The sequence below is a fragment of the Pezoporus wallicus genome, unplaced genomic scaffold, assembly GCF_028554395.1.
Source record: "Pezoporus wallicus isolate ANWC-B61680 ecotype Strahan unplaced genomic scaffold, APGP_CSIRO_Pwel_v1 contig_6936, whole genome shotgun sequence".
Classification (NCBI taxonomy): Eukaryota; Metazoa; Chordata; class Aves; order Psittaciformes; family Psittacidae; genus Pezoporus; species Pezoporus wallicus.
The window spans coordinates 617206-634628 of record NW_026642285.1 but is presented as its reverse complement, the minus strand read 5'-3'; the positions used below and the strand labels follow the sequence as shown (position 1 = coordinate 634628).

Sequence of the window (17423 nt, the reverse complement as noted above, 5' to 3'; positions counted from 1 at the left end):
CTGCATGAGGGGATGGTTCATGCTTAAGCCAAACAAATGGTAGACTTAGGTAAATGTAGCAGAAGGAACAGCTTGCTTTTTTGCCACAAAAAACCTTGCTCCGTGAAGCTCCTAATCTTTGGTTTTCAGTAATAGGGAATCCCTTATGAGTGTCATGAAAGAACAAATCCATGAATGCAACAGGAAGTTTGTGTTGTGGTTTTTTTTTTGTGCTGGGTTTTTGTTTGTTCATTTTAAAAACATGCAAAAGCTGTTTCATTAAGATTTGTTTTTAAACAATATTTTACTAGATGGTTGTCTGATGCAAAAAGCATTGCATCAGCTGCAGATGCATCTTCTTTCCAGTACCAGCTTCTTGTGTAATTAAGGGCAAGTGGTGATGGAGTTAAGAGCATGAGAAATTTGAAAAACCTTAAGACACGACAGACATCGCCTACCAGTGGATTTAGTCAAAGGTGAGGATTTCAGGGGGAACTAGTTTCTTCTTACCTTTCTACTAAGTGTTTCTGCTGCTTTGTATGTCCCATTACAAGGCAATTAAAAATAAGCCTTGGATAATTTTACAAAACTTACACAGATTACTCTAGGAAGTATTCTTTGACACGAGGAAGATACTAAAGCCATGCTTAACATCAGATTCCTTGCATTGCTGAATCCAGGCTTCAATGTGGTTACACATTTAAAATAAAATTTAAATAAACATTAAGCAAACTCCAAATCCCACAGAATTCACTTAGCTCATTAGCCCCATCTTCACACTTATCCACCAGAAACTAGAGACTAGATACTACGGTGACTGAAAGAGGTTTTGAAGGTTTCATAAGCAATGCAATTTCTTCTAATATTTTTATGTATTTTTGTTTGGAAATTTGAGACAAATAATGTTGCATATACATCCTCCTGTATTGTAGCACTTGATTTTGCTCCTTAAGTAGTCTCAGAGGGCCCTGTATTATCATAATTCCTGGCTATCGACTAAATAGTTGCAGAAGTCCAGATTTGTTCTGCATGGTTTGGCATTGCAGTCCATACTAGATCCATTTGTTTCTGCTGAGGAACACGTTTAGACCTAGAAGAAAAATGTTCTGTAATGGAAAGAAGAGCAACCTTTGCTTTCATTACTTGGTCCAACTGCTTTTCTGTACTGGAGGTAGAAATAAATCCTTCCAGCTGGAGGAGAATAAATTTGGCTGCAAAGAGCAGCCCTAAAAGTAGCCAGAAAGAAAATAACACTCCATGCAGCAGATCCAAATGGGGTTGAGAGATACAACAAACCTAGAGGCAAGCCACAAGATAACAGTTTAATAAAGGATCATGTTTCAGTGTAGCTGGAAAGATTAAGAGTAAAGGCAAAATAAACCCCATCCCTTGATGTGCCTCCAATCATGCATATAAACGTGCTTTTAATTTGTAACACTATAGCATTTGAAATGATTCATGAGTTGTGAAATTTAACAAGAGCTATGTTGCTTTAGGCTGAATCTGTTTTGGTTTTGCTTAAATTACTGAGCCAAACACAATGTGTAGAGTTTCAACTCAATGCATCATTCATGCACTAACGTTTTCCCTGGTTAATGTTTTCTTACGTATGGACTCACTATCAGTGGGAAGTGATTAAACCATACAATTATTTGTCTGCTACATTTAACTATTTCTCATCACCTTTCAGGAACTATGTGAATTCACTTCTGCATGCACACTTCTCCTGTGTGACTCAGCCAAAGGAGAGCAAATGCCACCAATGTATGTACTTGCCAACTAGTGTCTCAAAACCATTTAAGACTTTGGGAAGTATCACAATATATTTAGGGTTTATTCAACAGAAGTAACAAGCTTTGCAACAGGATATCACACCATGTCAAGATTTCAGGGATCTATGGTACAGTATCTTCATAGATATATAGAAGTATTCAAGACAACACACGTTAATCACACTGTTGTTCATTAATGCTTCTTCCACACAGCTTCATTAATTTAGGCTGTAAGAAAAGCAAAGACAAAGCAACTAAAAATTGCTAGTGAAAAATAAAGTCGCTTTTCATATATTTTGCCACACACTAGAACATGAAACATAAGAGGGAGCCCTGATAAGTCCAGTTTTACAGCTGATGGTTTAGGCTAATGACTATTAGCAGGCAAGTGATATGATCTTCAACTCTTACGCAAAATGCAGGTAAAAGTAATTATTCTTGGTTAGATACTCAGAGGAAACGCCTGTCTGGAAACCCCAACAGATCTAGAAGTAAATGCTAGTAAAGCAGTATTCTTAACTGATAGGTATAAATATAGTAACCCATCATTCTTCCAGAAAGCACAGAGCAAGCTGGGGACCATAAAATTGCAGTCCAGTGTCACTGCCAGAAAGCCCAGTGTATTGCTCCCATGTTATCATGCTTGTAACTCTGACTCCCTTGCGTATTTTAAACTATTGTCAGAATATTATTCTAACAGCAGCATTGCTGTTAAGGCCACAGAGATTGAATTTGCTGGCAGTCACCAAAAAAATTGCCAAAAATACTAAGACAACATAAGGCCAGATTCTGATTGGAGCTATACTGTACGCATGCATTAATCCCAGTGACTTCTGAGTAACTACCCAAGGTTGCTAAAATTAGCACCTTGCCCATAGCACTGAGCAAATCAGAAACACACATGAAAGTAGAGATAGGAGCTGAGAGCAGCAAGATACTGCCCTCATTTGCTGTGTTGCTGGCAAGCAAAAGGAATTTGGGAGAAAAAGCCGTTCTATCCCAACCACTCCCAGGAACCTGAGCAGGAGAATGCCAGGGTGGAAGGTATTTTTTAACAAAAGAAAGGATCATAGTGGACAGCTCAGGAAGCCTTTTAAAAGGAGGGACAGTGAGTCTGCCTGCCAGGCAGGTTTTTGCAAGATCTCGTCATTCTATTTATAACACCACATGCCATATTACATTACATCACACCACAGGAGACACACATGATGTACAATAAAATGCATTAGAAATATTGAGTGTTCTCTCAAGAATAAATGCCCACACCTGACAACAGGGGCTTAAAGGTAAGTTTTCCATGAAGGATATGAAATTCCCAGGCAAAAATTTATAACCTACAGAGTTCACTTTCACATTCTGCCAGCTCAGCACTTGAAAAATGCACAGCATCCACCAACACCTTTCTCTTTATGTATCTCCTTATGTATCTCCTTTTCCATCACCACTTTTTTCATTTCTTCAGCATCTATTCTTGTATTTTCCTCTGAGAACAAACTTCAGGGTAGTCTTTCCTATACTTAACTGTGTTTTATCTCTCTATCTACCCAGGAGTTCATTCATGCATCCTGCTTCATATCATTAAAGCAGAAAGTCACAAGTAACTCTCCAGCACACCTGGGGTGGCTCAAGTGTTCCACATGGAGCAATCCACGGGCTTCTCTGCACCCAGGACTGGGACTGAACATAGCTTTGGACAGCCTGATCTAGTTAGACCTGTTTTCAGGAGACAAGAGTGGATGATCTCTGGAGGTCACTTCCAGCCTGAATTATGATTCTGTGATCCTCAATATGTTCCCTGATGATGTAGGTACCATTTACCTACTAAAGACACTAATACAACAGCCACACGTATCAGTTAAATTATTTATAGTATTTGCTTTAGTTTGATTTATTGGGGTTGGAGTTCTCTTAAAGTAGAATAGGCAACACTAGTTAAGACTGACTTCTACACAGCAGTCTGGCATTACTAAAAATGAGAATGAGTCTGAGGGCTTATTTAAACTTCTGAAATCTGCAAATATTGACTGTAAAACAAGACCAGGAATTACACTGAGGCAGGGCAATAGCTGCATAAAATACATCCCAAAAGAAACTTTAGGAGCCCTGAGCTGGTATAGAAGTGAGAAAAGACTGGAATCAACAACTGAAGGATAGATGTGACATCTCCTAGGGATTATCCACATATATATATATACAGACTTTGTAAGGAAAAAAAATGAAAAGCCAAAATCAAAGATAATCATACACTTCAAAAAAAAAAATCATTTTGAAATCCTTAGGCGATTAAGCATGAAAATCCTTATTAAAACAAGTTTAGAATAAAGTACTGTATGAGCTTGCATTTGAAGACTACCTCACAGCAATTGTGCATAGTAGGACTGAAGAAAGATTTCATGGGATGATCACAGTTGTTATTCACCAAGTTCTGTAAGCTTGACATTATAGGTTTGTTGATATTTGTTTGCTATAGTATTTTTGAAGCTAACCCTATTTTCTGTAGCATGGCAGAATTTGTCCTGGGTCAGAGTCTCCATTTCAATTAAGAGGTGGAAAAAATGGAAGAAGTAGAAGTTTTTGCATTAATTTAGCAAATGGGATAAGGTTGCTAATACGGCAACATGAAGAAACTTTTCATAAGAGGAGAGAAAAGCAAGCCAGCACAAAGTTATGCAAGGAAAAACAATCAGGCAAATTATTTTAGAGATACTCAATAAAAGCAGCAGCAGGATTTCACTGGCACATTCAGAACATGTGGTATTATCTGTATTTACTTTGGTGAGTCTAGTAGCCAACCATCAGACTCAGTTCTCAGTGCTTATTTAGTTAGCTGTCTGAGATAAGCAGCATTTAGTGTGCAGTGTTTGTTGATTCTAAGCATAAAAGGATATCATCTGTCCACTTCAGTTACTAGGATTATATTTGCTGGGCAATTTGCAGTGTGTCAAATGCCACATTGAAGTCTTTAATGAAGAAACTGTTTAGTCTCCAGATTTTGAGTCACAGAGTTTTTTCCCAGAGCTTGTATTATGGAAATATAAATAAAACCTTCGGCTGCTGAGCAGAGCAAGTGAAAGTAGTTTTGTAATCAGTTTGTTTTAAATTTGAACTATCTTAAGCTATACCTGCTTACGTTATGTGTTGCCCAAAAAGGTATCCAAACAAAATAAATGGTGTCCCCACAATGACAGGATCGTGACAGCTTTAATGAGGAAATGCCCTGGCTCAGTGCCAGTTGCCTGAACCTTTCCATTACATCAGGCCTCATACTTTGAGTTTACTGGAGTGGAAGAGCCCCAAGGAAGTTATGATCCATTGCCGAGTAAAGCATTAGACTACAGTGAAAATTCAGAAAAGTGTATTGAGTCAAGACTAATGCTTTATCTTCTTCCTGTTCTCTATATCTTGTGAGTATTTTGGAAGAAGACATGGGAGATTCAGAGGTACTCTGGAATAAAGGCTAATATTTGAACCTAAGGCCATACAGCCCTTATTGTTTGTGCAGCAAATACTGCAGCAAGTCGGTGCCGTTTAAAGAAAATATTCAGGACTGCAACTTACTACCTGTGTCGGCATCCACATCAGTACTTGAACCTGCTGAAGATCCTTTCAAGAAAATAAATCTGTAAACTCTAAACAGACATGAAGGAGATTACGTAGGTGCCTGCTGCATTTTCAGATCTGCGCTCAGTTATTTCACTAGCAGGTGGATGAACACAGATGAATAGAACAACACACTACCTCCTTCTGCCTCTCCCAGTACCAATTTCATCCAAAGCACACACTTCACACCACCAGACTAGATGGAAAACACTGGCAGGTGAAAAACCTGTTCCCAGCCAGAGTTCTCATCCCTCCAGCTCCCTGTGCACTTTGCTCTGAAACAGTCCTGCAAACAGTGCTGAGCATCCCTGACCTGCTTCCTACAAGCTGACCCACTGTCACACTAACTCACTGCTGAAATTTTTAACCATCTAATAAGACTGCTAGCAACAGGAGGGCACTACTTCATGGCCCACAGAGCTAGGTCTCCTAGAGGACAGTGAAACACTGTTCACCCGTTAATGACTGGGGGCTTTCTTGGTTTCAGTGCTCAAGGAAAAGGGAAGTGTTCAGCAAAATACATCGCAGCTCCCTATCAGCTACACCATTTTCCATTAAAAAAAAAAAAAATTAAAAGTTAAGTAGGAATGTTCCTCTTTAAATCTCTTCACTATCAACAAGAACTTATTTGCAGAAGGATGCCCCACAAATTCATATAGGTTTTTCTGTTTACATCCCTCTTATTCAGCCACATCTGATCCTACCCCTGGGAAGGGGAAAAAAACTGGGTTGCTTCTAAAACTCTGGGTGAAGCCCCTACATAGAAACCCCACTTTCAAAAGAAGAAAAAAAAAAAGAAAGAAGACAAAGAAAACATACCACCAGTAGTGTAAACAGAATAGCACACAATACTTGCTTTCCAAACTATAATATGAGTTTCATGACTACTAGGTCCACCAGTTTCATCTTACCCCTCCTACAGTAACTGAACTCATGTTGCCATGTCTTGTAGGGTGGCAATTCTCAAATGCAGTTGCCACCAGCTTGGTAACAGGACCCTCTTTTCTCCTAGGGGCCTAAGTGTCACTGAGTCAGGAATATGCAGAAAGTGAAAGGCTCAGCACAGCCTTAACCTACATCCACAGGGTCCTAAAACAGATTAAAAACTTGCTTTTCTTCACATTGTTCTTGCACAACAGAATCTGCCTAGCTGCTTGCCATTGGCCACAAGTTAAATTATAAAATATGTAAGTGAGCTCCTCTGGTATGTTTAGTTATTACAATTGCCATGGAAATTTGAATAGCAATAATTGTTTTAGGAAAAATGTAGAAGCAAATAGGATTCAATTTTTTTTGGTTAACATCCATGGCTGGAGAAAGTATACACCAGTTTTATACATCTTTGCCAGTCAGTGAATAATCCATGACAACGTAAGGGAACACACTGAGCTGCTGGAAGGTTTTTCCTCTGACCAAACCCAGCTACATCTCTGTGAGAGGCAGTACTCTCTTCCCCAGTATCTCCTACACCTACGCATGTAATTTAATTCTGAGTCTCCCTTTTAAGGCGGATTTGTCTTCAATACCCTCCTAACAATTGACTTCATCTCATGTGTGGTACAACCAGCAGAGAGCAAGGACATTCTGTAGGAGCACCATCCTACAAGGACACGAGCTGATGGAGTTTCCCCAGCAGCTGAAGCGATGTGTGTTGCCTCTGGTTAGGGAGACATGGCCACAGGCATAAAGCTAGTGAGATGTGTGGAGCAGTGACTAATAGCAAACTGAACTCAAGCTAGAGAATATTTTGCATGACTAAGTACTACTTCAACAGGAAAATAAACCTTTATCCAGAACCACCCAAACCCACTTGTTGGTATAACATGGCTTCCATCACAGAACAGGATTACTCTGCAATATGAAGTGGGAAAGGAATACTGTCCTCATTTTGGGACCCAGTCAAGCTACATGGCAAGGTTCTATTTGCCAACGAAGCTGGAAGCAGTTATCACCTGCCACATGTGCAAAATTAAAAAGATACATAAAGCTTGATCTTTATAATTGAAGCTGATACTTTTAACCTCTTGCAAGTGTGAAGTAAAAAGCATGCACACATTTGGTTGACTGATGGCAACCTAAGGAAGCAGGATTTCAGCTGGACATCTAAACCAGCACTCAGGAGCAGAGCTAAATGGGGAGAGATCATCGGTCACAGAGAAAACCCACAGGCAAGAAGAGAACCCACCATAAATTTCTCCCATCTTCAGTCATTATTCTAACAACAAGGTCTCAGCTTCAAATCTGAAGGCACCTTTTAAACAATTATTACACTGACAGTTTTTATTATGCTGTTTATTACTCCGAGGGGTTTATGTTGCACATTTTACTGAATCAGTGTTCCTAATATTATTCTTCTGGACAGCAACTGATGTTTTCATAGCCAGCAATAGCTCTCAAGGTCTCTGAAAAGCCTGAGTATTTATTGATACATAAAGTTATGGTTGCAAAGTACATTTTAGTCTGTCGTGATCCAAATAGTGCATAGGCTTTTTCTTACTTGTCAAAATACAGCACAATACAAACATCATATGAATTTGGAGAATATTGGGAATGAAGACCTTTTCATTACTTTTATGTTATTGAATTTTGGAGGGTTTATTTAGATTTAATCCTCTTGTAAGCATAAGCAGTGTATGTTTGCTCCCTGCTATATATGTTTAGGACTTGGAACAGTCCAGCTCTACTCAAATCTCCTTTCTTAAATTATCAACACTTTGAGGCAAAGAAGTTCATAGACAAGGCAAAACAAATCTCCTGGATCATTTTCTGTCCCAAAACATTGAAATAAATGTAGATAAAGTATTCAGTGTTGCACACTAAACCACACAGGGTAGAGTCAGAAACTCAGATCCCACATACTAAAATCATGGGCACGTATGTACAGGGATAGCAGTGACAATGATAAGCAATTTGACTTGGCTAAGTAAAACATTATAACTTGTATATGTATAGGCAAAAACTTACCACCCAGCAAACCTGCTTGAGCATTTTCACTGTTCCACCTCTTTCTCCTTTAAGCTTTAACTCAGTCCCCTAGATATTCAGCCCAATGATCTACCATAGGAAGAATCCCAACTTGCCCAAGTGGTAAGCAGGCATTTAGTACAGAACTTGCCAGGCATTTTCAGAAATGCTTACAACCACCCTGAGCATATTTTTATTATTAAAATCACTACATAACCTCGTAATGACAGTCTTCTCTCTGCTATTTTTAGACCTGGAGCTCTTCAGGTGGGAATAGAAGTTACATAAGGGCTGGCAAAAGGGGATTTCTGGCTTAATTTAAATTGCAATGTAGATTTCTTTGCAAATGCCGAGATTACACCTGACCTGTCACACTCTGCATTTTCTCATGTGTTATAATACAGGCTGGAATTTCTGCAGGTGACAATACATCAGAGGAACAGTCAAAAGCCACATGATGCTCTGTTCCAAGCATACACATTGTCCCAAGTCTTTGGATCATTACACCAAAGAGCACAAGTCAGGAAAAAAGATGGCCAAAAGCAAGAAAGGGAAATTTATGAATATTGTAGCCCTCCTAAATACCTTTCAAGTATGCAACTTCCAGAGCTAGACACTGGTGTAAATCCAAGCACTAATGCATCTTAAAACTCTATTTTAACAAAAGACAGAAAAATGATAACTGGACTTAAGCCATAGCTTCAGCATGAGATGGGTTTATCCTGCTGGGCTGATATAGTATGTGTTTGCTATGTCCTACCTATAAGTCAGGAGGAGAGATGTCGTGATCACCGTTTCTTGTGATCACTGTGTTTTTTTCTGAGAGGAGACTTGGGTATCTAGGGAGGGAAGGAGCTCCCTCATGATCCTGGCCCTGGGGCTTAGGGAGGAGAGTAGTCCTGCCCACATACCAAGGCAAACCCCATGTTGGCTTTATGTGGGCTGATCAAACACAGGACAACCTGATCTACCATGGCACTGAAACAAGTCCTGTTCGGAGTGACATTCCAGTCACTCATTAATGAAACAGTTGCTCTGCCATGAGATTACACAGAGGTGTTCAACCCAAACAAGCTCCAGTTAGATCTTGCTTTTAAACAGGCTACAAAGACTTCAGTAGCACTGTGGTTATGACTGCTAATATTTTCTTCCACAATCAGCTCTTAAATTTGTGAAACAAAGATCCCTGAGAAAGAGAAAAAAAATGGAAAAAAGCTTTGAAGAGTTCCATGAGGAAAACTTAAGAGGTTCACACCCCAGAAAAATCCTGCATCAGGGATTTACCTGCAAGGTGAGTAATTACTATACTGTGCTCAGAAATTAAAGGCTGGATATGACTATAGGACTGTGTTTAAGCAGTTCAGATGGAAAACAAGTGCTGACAGTAAAGAGGTATAACTCAGATGAGATGGTTTTAAATGGGCCATCTGGCCAACAGAGGAACAGATGTGGCAACTGCAAAACCTGAAGACACCTCATTATAGCACATCACAGCTGAGACTGTAACTTAATTTCCACCCCTCCTTGAGAAAGCTTGCCCAAATACACATAGCCCAGCCAACAGCTACTCTGATTCAGTGCTGACACAAGGCAGCTCTGGTTTTGGCTGCCTGCACTATCTCCCAGCAGTGTGGGAACTTGCAAGGTAAAGGCAGCAGGGGCAATCTGTCAGGGTCTCTTGCATGCCGTCACCACGGTACTTCCATGCAGATTTGAGCTGAAGCAGGGCTGCAGGCACAAGCACTGCACTACTGGAGAAAGCATCTGCCACAGGTGCTAGGAGGATGATAAGCATTTCTACAGGCAGAAGCTGTTTCACCCTTGCTAGCTGAACTCAGTGATTACAGGTAGCCACCAATGCTTTGGTTCACACCTAACATTTTCGTTCTCTCACTTCTTTAACCTCCACATCCCTTTTCATGCTACAGAGCGGCCAACAAGGAGGTTAGAAGGAAAACATTCAGCAACCTGAAGGCCATGACTTGTACAGAATTCACTGTTAGTTACATTGTGAAGGCATTAAAACATAGTTACCTGCATTTTTACAGCATATATGCTCTGCTACACTGGAAGATTCCTTAACAGACATATTCACGATCTTCAATAATATAGTATGGATTTCTCCCCCTTCCCCCTCAATTTTTTTTCCATCTCTGATGCCCGGCAATCAAACTTAAACACATTGTATAGCATGTACTTAAATTTTGTCTCTTCATTGGGTTGTTTTTTGTCCATGCCTTTGGGGGTGCTGTTTGTTTAACTGGAAGAGAAAATGTTGTTTCGCTCCTTTTCTTGGCAAGCTGGAGTATGCATTGGGGATGCAGGGCAGAAAGGAATGAAGAAATTAGAGCCCAAGGTTTTCTGCTGTGGGGTCACACAATAAACAATAAAGTGCTACACACATACACAAAACATTTAAAAAGGGCCTCTAGAAATGAAATCATGCTGTTCCCAAATACCAAATCTTAAAGAAGATGGAGATAAATTCCTTTTCCTTCAGCACTGAGAACCAGTTTTTACCAGCAACAACAGGTTGTTTCTAACCCCCTTTTTTTTTCCCATGTTTAATGAATACATTGGATCTCTGCTCCAGCCCTTCCTGTAGTTAAGCTTTTTAAGAAGGCAGGTTAGTATGCATTTTTATAACTGCCGCTCCTATGTCTTCTCACACTGGGAACAGGGTATGGAAAAGCTATTTCTTCCGGGATGTGGGGCAGGCTGTAGCTGATAGCTCCAGAAGCCAATTCTCCTTCACAGAGGATACTATTATTCACACTCAACCTCAGGAGCCACAATATATACCTCAGTCTTTATTGGTAACCACATTTTCATTATTATTGGAATAATAACCACAATTATTATTGTAATTACCAAGCTACTGACTCCATTTCTGTTTTCCTACAAGCTGATAGTTTCGTTTTTACCTTGCAGATTAACTTTAACCAGTGGAGAAAGTGAATCTTAAATATCCTTGTGTAATTGTGTGATGAAATTCCCAGTTGTTCTTATTTGTAGTTTCCTTTGCCTTCACTGTTCTTTCTTTACAAGTTTTAATCTCCTTGGATGCTCTTCATATTTTATTTTTTTCAACTCCAAGCATTTCTACTCCTCCATCAATTTTTATTATACGTAGGTTTCACACTTTTTTCTGTCCAATTCAAATGCATAATGCATTAGCTTGGTTGAAAACTTCTGCAAGTTCTCCAAGACTGAAAAATGTTTAAAATAAACTGTTTTCCCACACTAGTCAGCCCAGCAAATTTAATGCCTCAAGCACTGCAATAACATGGTTTTAAATAGACTGCTGAAATATTAATCTTAGCATTCATTATTCTTTCACTCTGCCTCTATTGTTAGACATTTCTTCTCATGCCATCCAATGTCCTCTTTGTCTGTTTTTCAATATCCATAGCATTACATTCTGGGAGAGCTCTGTGTTTTAAGACTCACTGTGTTCCAGAGGAACACATTCATTATTTTTCACATGGATCCAGTTTCATTTGAAACTTCTGACCTGTCTATCAAAAATCTCTTATTCAAGTTTAAAAGATTTTTTATATTAAACCTTGTGACACTGTAGGTACTGTTGGTGACCAATCTGTAGTGTTATCTTTTTTCATTGGGCTTGTTGTTCCTCTGGTTGTTCTGCCAAGTCACAAAAAAGTAAATGAGCCCCTGAGCAATTCCCCTGCTGCAGTCAATGCATCAAAATGAAGTGAAGGACACTGAAATGGGATAGCAAGCATAAGCAGTAATATTGAACCACTGGCATTAGAAATTAAGAAAGATACTATCTAAAGAGGAACTTTGTTCAGACAATCTTTTGTAAAAGTTTCATATCATATCCTAAAATGGATCAGCATTTAGACTGAGTTTAAATTGGTTATTTATGATATGCAGTTATTTAATACATAGATATTGTTAAGTTTGTAGAATAGAAACATGTTTCTATGCTTTCGTATCATCTACCTGATTTAGTCACAGGGTTATAAATTGCCCATGAATACGTTAAGACTAGAAATGAGAAGTCTTCAAGCCACCCAAGGAGACAGGTTCTGGAACATATTCATAATTGGGGAAGAGGGAAGAAAAACTTTCAGTAGCTAACTAAAGGCATAGACATTTTTGCAAGGGGAAAATGGCAGCTGCCTCTGGCAGCAGGACACCAGATTTGGCAAGCAGAAAAGCACTCCTGCTCCTGGTGGTCCTGTCCCTACTCTTAGCAAGATCACACTTGGTACAGCAGAAGCAGAAACTGCAACACAGTATCCTTTTGGATGCACTGCATTACTATCACCCTGCATACCTATTACAGACTTAAAGAGTTCCCAGTATCTTCCTCAAACATCTTAGCCATTCTTTCAGGAAATTCATCTTTTGCTTTTTAAAACTACATCACACACACACACACACACACACACACACACACACAAAACGCCCTAAACCCACCAACCACAAATCAAATCTAGGTTAGAAAAAGCAGATTGTAGGCATAGGGGAGTTTTAGGCTTCACACTGCTATTAACAAAGATAGACTTAATCCATGTATGCTGCTCTCAAGTGTCCTTTGGCTCAAGTTGAGCTTCCCAGAATTCATCCAGCACAAGCCCTATGTTGTGCTTCAGGCATCTTTTCCTGGGTGTAGGCACAGCATGGTGAGTCTAGTCTTCTCTGAAAGACTGAATTTCAACCAAGCTTAGTGTGAGCAAGACCTGACCTTGACCTCAAATTTGATCCCTAGAACAAACAAGAGATTCATGATCACTGTTTTACTATCTCAACAGATGCTCCTCCCTTTCAGGAATAGGATGTTTGATGATTTCTAGTTGAGAAAACAAACAAAAAACAAAACAAACAAAAAGAAAACACAAAACAAAAAAAAACCCACAAAACCAACAAAAAAAAAAAGAAAAAAAAAACAAAAACAAACAAAGAACAACAAAAAGAAAACAAGCTTAAGAGTATTTGGATCCACCTTGTTTTGAGCCAACTTCATGAAAAAAACTTATTTATAGACAACATCATTCACAAATAACTCAAAAGAAGCAAATAAAAAATGTAACTTCGTATTATTTCACAAAGAATTTACCTCTTAAGTCGGGAAAACAACAATGACCTCTTTTGTTCACAGCTTTCTCCACAGGTAGTTTCTTAGCTGCACACCAAATCCTTATTGCTGACTCCCTTTTGATTGTGATCTTGGCACTAGAAACAAGAAAACCAACAAAATGCTTCAATCTGGAGGCATAATACTTAAGACCAAAGTTTAAAACAGACCCATTCAAGAACTGTAAGTAAAAAAAAAAAACAAACAAAAAAAAAAACTTTCGAAAAAAAGTAAGTAAAAGGCAGCAGTCATCTCAGAGCATCTTCTAATGAAACACCTTTGCGTGAGGGAGACTGCACACACTCGCAGCTGCTGCATTTTGTAACTAGAGACTATCATCAGTTAAATCCCAGATATATCAGGCATATCCAAACCCCACATTTGGCAGCTTCTGTCCCTAACATTTCCCTTTTATCCTAGTTCCACTTCATACCAACAGCAAGGTAGACCATACCCATCTTTCAGGGACTAAGGAAAATTCTATTGGTTCCAGTAAGAACTACTATAATTTGCCTCATTAACTGCATGTATCTGTATCACCTGAGGTTTCCCCTGAGGTACGCACCTAAGGTAATTCAGTATAGCCTTAAGCCCTGAAGAGGGGTAGCACTTTACACCGGCTGAACCTTCAGCCTGGCTCCTCTTTGGCGGCAGCAACCTCTTTTCATGCACTTACACCTGCAACTGCCAGGATGCCATGGAGGGGTGCTCCTGCCAGCCACATTACCCCAGGATGGGCTAGTTTTGCCTGTACCAGGTGCTCTTCTTGTACCCAGCAGCTGTGAGAGAGCAGAACATGTATGGATGGAGAGGGGCAGAAGGGCTAGAGATCCAGGGGAGAGTAACTATATTGCCGTATTGTTTGATTTTGTATTTTATTCAGGCTTTCCCCCAGGAAATGCTGACCTTTCAGCTGGACCTTCCTTTGTGTATTGAGTAGTAGAGGACAGAGTGATAGACATGGTGTTGGGATACTACAAGTACATGTCCCTGTCTGATGTGTTTTTATGAGTGAACAGACTCAGAAAGATTCTTATATTTTTGAGGGGACAAGCATTTCTGAAAAATTTCTTGTGGGAACTTCATACACAGAACACCAGAGAAATCCCATCTGGATACTGCATGCAAGAACTCACACTGAAACAGAGGCATTCAGGGGCTTATGGAGGTGATTAGAGGAGTATTGTTTCATGACATAAGGCTAGAAGAGTTGTCTTGCACGGTAAAACAAATTGAAAAAACTGGAGCCTGTAAGGTATCCAAGAACTACATACCAGAAGAGGAAAAGCACTATTTAATTTAAAAGAAATATTAACATAAAGGTACTGGATGCAAACTTACCGCAGACATCCATCCTGGAAACTAGAAAGATTCTAGTTATTCAAAGGATTAAGGCTGGGAACCCTCTTCCCAAAAGTCATCTTTTAAAAAAGGGAAATGAGGCACAGAAAACTAAGCCTGCTATTGAAGATCATACATAAAGTTTGTATCAGAAATGGGAACCAGATACCAGAGACTTAAATCCCAGGCCAGGTCCTTTAAAACAAAAACTAGATTCTTATCAGAGAGGGTCAAATGTGCTGAAAAGGTGGTTTTGTGAGCCAAATTCTACAATCCAATATAGATGAAGTCAGAAAAGGAAACTAATACAAGGAAACAGATTAGATTTTTATAATATTAATAAACTCAATAAAAAAATAAATTATTAGCCATAGACCAGCATTACTAATCTTTGGAGTGATTAAAAAAATATTTTCATTCAAAGTAGAGATTTGCATTTCTGACACAGAGCATTAGCTCAGGAGGCTGCTGAATTAATCAAGATAGTTATGGACAGTCTTTCCCTTCTTTTGCATAGTAGAAGAAATAATGTATGGATACCCCACTGTACTCTGTTATTCTGGGTTGTTCTTTTTTTTCCTTTTAAATTTTATTGTTGGAATTATCAATACAGTCAAGCCCTCAGGGTATAACATCCATGCTTGTAAAGTTCAGTTATAAGCAAACAAGCTTAGACACTTCTCTTTCTCTAAACTCCTTTTGGTTTGGAATTATCACCTGACTGTTATGTGTTTTTTTCCTTCACGCAGTGCTTGTCAATCTGTTGACCTGCCTTTTTCTTTCTAGGTGTCACAAGAAATCAATAAGGGTTTCCATCTGGGGATTGCCAAGAGTGTTTCCCTTATTATCAACTTCATTGCTGTGCCTATTTTATCTCAAGCCCTATACACTACTCACTTCATCAGATTTCTCTAAATCCTAATTCCAGTACCAAAATCCCAGGTACTCATTAATTAATCCTCAGGTACTCACATTATGTAAAGAAGAGATGTATTTGCTGTTGAGGAGTGAAGATTTTTAAAAGTGGTATTTGTTTGGCTCCTCATATCCCCATTGCCTCTCTTTGCCCTGGGAACAGGGAGCATGTTCCTGCTATAAATATGTTGTCACCATCTACAGGAGGGAGATGGTGACAGGGGATCATGCACTCTCCCTAGTGCTCCCTCATGCTCACAAGAATGCACATTGCCTGTCTCAGGGACCTGGATTCCCAAACAATATTAAAAATGCAGTCCTAACCTTCTTTTCCCCTCGGCCTTACATGAGGCAGAAACTTTCACATTTTCAAGTGCCCTGACTTTGTAAAATGTCACCATTCTTCTTAGCTTCTGATTCACACTCAAGTTAAAAAGTTACCTTTGGAAAGAGCGACTCTGTGGTCCCATCTTGAGCTCTCAAAACTGGAACTAGAGGGTTTACTTGATTTATCCAGTCATCAACATGCTGGACAATATTTGAAAGAGAAGCAGGAGGGCATGCAGGCAGCTTTTACAGGAAATGTTGGTCCTCGATGGCCAGAATCACACTATATTCCTAGCATCTCTGCAACCAGCTCTGTCCTCCAGCAGCATCTACCAGCAACATTTCCAGCCTCCCACAGTCTGGCCTTGTTAGCGTAAGAACTGACACATAACCACCGGAATGGTTATATGAGGTGCTTTATTGCAGCGCTGGGAAACCAGGGGCACGTGCCCAAATCTGGCTTCAACCCCATTACATCGCGCTCGCAATTTATACACTAAAAATGTCGTCACTAATACATATTCAACACAGATTACATCATTGACTAATACATACGCATCAAGGATTGCCACATCAGTCTATTACAACATCAGCCTCTTCTGCGCTTGCGCAGCCCCCCTCTGGTGGTCGTCCTGATGAAGTAAGGAGTCTTCCTCGGATGAAGTAAGAAGTCTTCCTCAGGTCATCCTGTTCACTTTTCTGTTCCTTGGACATGTCCCAGTCATTATAGGGACGCCAGCATTCTCTTATTTTCACTTGACTACTCCTGGTACCTTCGTGAGTTCTGCTTCGGTAGAGTTTCACAATACTCCCCTGGATCCACCCATATACCCTTCCCCATATATGGCTATGTTAATTGCTTATCATTATAGCTACCATTTAATTATAAAGTAACTAAGATACACAGTAACAGAATTTCATATATATTTCAATTTCAGAATTTCAATAATACAGAATTTCAGAATTTCAATAATACAAAAGAAACCCTCTACTGATTAACAGATTTTCAAATATGATCTTCTTTTCTCTTTGTATTATTGTTTCAACACACAATTTCACCTATTACTAACAGCATGAATGGCCATCTTATAACTTTTTCTGGACTTTTTTTCACACAACACCAAGACGCTTTATCTTCCCCTTTTCCAATGAAATTGAAAGACCAGCTCCTCATATTGATTCAGTGAGATTGGAATGGCAATTCCTCAACATAATGCAGTCTTAATGTTGTAGGCATATAGTTTAAAAAATGGGACTTATCTAGACATATAATTAAAAAATTGGAATTTGGGTTACTATGGAAAAGCTGGAACAAATACAAGGGCCTCCTAAAAGGTTAGGATGACCTGAGAACAACAGTGGCTGACAAAAAAAATTCATATCTGGGGAGAAGGTTTTGGCCTTGTGAGGTGGATTAA

At 39.3% G+C, this 17423-nt stretch overlaps 1 protein-coding gene across 1 annotated transcript in view; it reads right to left on the bottom strand.

Moving 5' to 3' along the window:
• The window catches only part of TUNAR (TCL1 upstream neural differentiation-associated RNA), a 167843-nt gene that overhangs the window by 126529 nt on the left and 23891 nt on the right, over nt 1-17423 (bottom strand). Inside the window, exon 2 of the mRNA XM_057428394.1 lies at nt 13432-13520. The gene's annotated coding sequence lies outside the window, so the exon portion shown is untranslated. The remainder of the gene's footprint in view (nt 1-13431; nt 13521-17423) is intronic.